This window comes from Pogoniulus pusillus, chromosome 19 (genome assembly GCF_015220805.1).
Source record: "Pogoniulus pusillus isolate bPogPus1 chromosome 19, bPogPus1.pri, whole genome shotgun sequence".
NCBI classification, from domain to species: Eukaryota; Metazoa; Chordata; class Aves; order Piciformes; family Lybiidae; genus Pogoniulus; species Pogoniulus pusillus.
Genome location: NC_087282.1, coordinates 1084023 through 1087804, shown reverse-complemented (window position 1 = coordinate 1087804; position 3782 = coordinate 1084023). Strand labels below are relative to the sequence as shown.

General features: G+C 41.8%; 1 long non-coding RNA gene across 1 annotated transcript; it reads right to left on the bottom strand.

The window, feature by feature from the left end:
• Positions 1-338: 338 nt before the first annotated feature.
• LOC135183760 (uncharacterized) lies at positions 339-1821 on the bottom strand. Its single transcript, XR_010305713.1, has 2 exons — positions 1023-1821; positions 339-914 (listed from the first exon to the last, which is right to left on the bottom strand). It is a non-coding gene; the product is annotated as an uncharacterized LOC135183760 (long non-coding RNA).
• Positions 1822-3782: the final 1961 nt, after the last annotated feature.

Genomic DNA, 3782 nt, shown 5'->3' with positions numbered 1-3782 from the left:
AGCCTTGAAAAATGCTACTGATGGGAACTGCCTATGAGAAGCAAAAGCTGAGTCCCAAGCTCTTTGCAAGCCTAACGCTGTGCTTTAAAGTGCCAGACAATACCTGCAAACATGTCCTTATAGTGCACACATCCACCTGCAGACACGACCCACCCAAATATGCTCTGCAGCCCGTGCAAAGGCTGGCTTCTGGGACAGGTTTAAGACAAGACAGAACACGATCTCAGCTTGCATGCACAGCTGGGACCATGGAGAATTCAAAGGTAGTGGGATCCTATGGATCTCCACTTTCAGGAGCAAAGGCTTGAATCCTCTAAACCATTAAACTACACAGAGTATCAAATTATCTACTTCTTTATTTCAAAGGCAATCACACAATCACTAAAACTACAGGGGAAGCCTGGGGTGAGCAAGAGCACAAAGTGATCTGTAGTTTTGGAGGAAACAAGAGCCAGTCATTAGTCCTGGCTAATTTATGCCAACACAGAATTTCCTTACGGTCAAATCCAAATAATTTTCCTTACACTCAAAACAGTTCATAAAAGGATCTCCTGGAGAAAGAAAAGAGCCTCTCATTTTTTCCACTTGTTTATCTTTGAGACTTCAGCTTCGGGTCCAGGAGACTTTAATTAGGTAACTAGAACCAGACAGAGCAGAACTTGCAGCCCATCTTCTCCCCCACACTACTCCTCCACATTAATCACCAGGCTATTTCTGAACACACTTAGCTTTCCCTAAAGCAAACTTTTTGAAGGTATTCTGTTATTACAGCTTCAGCTGTGCAGCCAAAGCAAACCAGAAGCAAATCTCCATATCCCAGAAGTTGACACCACTGAGGATTATCCTGGTATCATTTGCTTCAGTTCCAAGAGTTATCACATTATCATCTGCTCTAGCTTTGGTCTCCAAAATACCTGAAAGGAAAAGCTGAGAAGAGCTTTAGATGCTTGGGACTTACGTGTACGTGATGCAAAAGCTTCCTCTCACGTAGGAACTGAAGTAAGAAGATATCCCAGACGCACTAAGGCTTCTTTCCCATCGTAGAAAGAGAGAGCAGAAGATATCCTTTCTCTTCTGAAAGCCTCCTCACTAGTTAGTACTGGATAAAAATTCACTTGTTTATCTGACTCATGATCTGGTTCCAGCTTCCACTGATTAAATAACAGCAGTGTTGGAAGCTGTGTTAGGTGCTGGGCTTTTTCAATAGAGTGGAGCATTCTTGGCCCTTTCTTCTCTGCAGAAGAACAAAGACTACACTGGTGCTGTGCTGATGGAACTGCCTGCTATCAGAGCTCCCAGTTCTGCCCCAATTATTTAAATTAGTCTTGCAATTAATTTCAGGTGATCTCGGCATCGCCTATGCAGCTGCCAGTTATTAAGAGAAAATGAGCCAGACCTACACCTGATGCATATCAAGCTAAAGCAGTCTACACCAAATGAGCATCTGACTTAAAGCACTCCTGTTTGTGTTAGAGAAAACACCACCAATCCCTCTTTCATCACTGCAGTTATGTCCAGCAGATAACCTAAAAATCAAACTGGTTTGTCAGATAAACTGAAAGAAAAAAGGCCACTGATCAAAGAGATCCTCAGCCACTTCTACCTGCACCTCTCCCTTCATACAGGCAAATGAAAACACAAAATAAACCAGCACACAATAGTGTCTAATGCTCAAATTACTGAAGAGCAATTTCATGTCACAAAATGATTTGCAGAGCTATCCTGGTGCATAATTACTGTCAGATTTCCACGATGCATTTCAAATCAATAATATTACTGGAACTGCAAGTGCTGCCCTCTGGTCACACCAAATGCAAGTTGTTTTCCAAACTTCTGAAGTCAGAAGAGCAAAGTTATTCCTTTATTTAAAGCACCTGTTTTTACTAAATAGTTAATATATCACACCTGATTCCCAGGTGTGTCTTTTTGAAGTAGAGAGCTCTGATCCCCCAGCAAAGCAAGGGAGGGAGACACTGTAATCATCAATTACGTTGTCAGAGAGAGCAAATTACATATTAGCAGCCAAACCCAAATAAACTGAGGAAAACTGACACTAAAAAGGGAACTGCTCCCTTCACTTGCTTCCCCTGCTGCAGAGATAAAACAGGAATTGATCTTCCACAGTTTTAAGCAGGAAGAATGGAAAAAGGATGATGTTCTGGGAACATTCTTCTTTGACTCGGATTATGTAAAGGATTTTATGCCCACATAAAACAAAAGTCACCTCTTATACAGTGGTTGTATTTAAAAGGTTTTCAAGAGAGGGTTTGGGCAAGAAGATTTAAATCAAGTATGAATAGATTTCTTTAAACATGGGAATGACCAGAAATGTATATATATATTTGCAGAGGTAAATACTCTGTTGCCTGTACACTGCACATTTATTCATTCCATAGGCATCTCCATTTCATTAATAAAAGAAAAAAAGAAGGTATTGCTGAGATTGAATAAATGATCTCCAGTGTCCTCATTAGCCCATGTTTACCTGCTTTCATGCTTAGAACACAGCTCTCAGAATGACAGTGGAAGCACTAAAAGCAGTGCAGATTTCTATGGACTTTGTGCCAAACATATCAGGACGCTGGACTCCAGGTGCACCATAACATAGCTTAGAATTCCAGTATCACTGAAGTCTGAAACACTAACTTGTCTTTTCCCCAGCCCAAATCATCCTAGGCTTTTGCTGTACAGAGCACTGTTTATGCTACATCTTTAATTAATTAATCTTTAGCTCTTGGCAGAAGCACAGACCTTCTATATTATCATGCACTAAACCTGTTCAAATGGCAAGTGTCACTTGGGTGTCACACTGTGCTTCTCCTTTCTGCATCCCTGTACATCAGTAAATGCTGACAAATCTCCATGATGGCATTTCAAAAATGCACAAATATACACCAGCTAGTTTGAAATAATGAGCTCTTAGGAAAACAAGAAAAACAAGTGATAAGCCCTCACTTCACTACAACATGGATTCATTTAAGAGGAGCTGTGCTACTTGCAAGCAGCCTGACTCACTGCATATGGAATGTGGAGCGGCACTCTCTGTCTGCCTGACTGAGTTTCTTGCACACAAAGCATGATGTGTACAGGAAATGCTCCCATCACTGCCTACCTTAGCGGAGGGGTCTCAAATCTGGAAGAATGCAACAAACCAGGACCTAAGACCTGAATGTTCAGTCCCACAGGCCCAGAAAGCTAATCTTCTGTCCTGAGCTAAAGCTTCGAGGTGCATCAAGAGGAAACGGTGGACAGAGCAAAGCCTTTTAGAGAGTTCAAACAGACTAAGAATATAAAACTCATCTGGAAAAAAAGCCCTTTCCTTTCACCAGACAAATGCCAAATGCATGGAATGCAAATATCCACAGTGCTTGCCCCTGGTACAATGAGTCAGCTGCCCCAGTGTTATTTAGCATCCTGCTTGGAGAAGCTTATAAAGCTCATTCCTGAGGGTAGGATATTTTCTTGTTGGACAGTAGGTTTTGCTAGACACGTGCTGTTACCTAGTATTTTCTCTGGCATTATGTCAAAGAAAGGTTTTTAAGGCTTATGTTAAGAAATCATGTTCAGAATGATGCTAGGCCAGGCCCTGAGCTGTTGGTAATCCTTCATCTGTCTGTGGGCTCCCACAGAGCTATGCTAATTCATAGCAGCTGAGCAGCTGTCCTATTTGAATAATGTTTTATCCCTTAATCTGATAAAGGAGTCCTTCACCTAAAGCCATGTGGAGTCAGCCGTGCATCTGCAAGGAGAGGGAAAGATCAAGCCAAGACCAGGGACTGAAG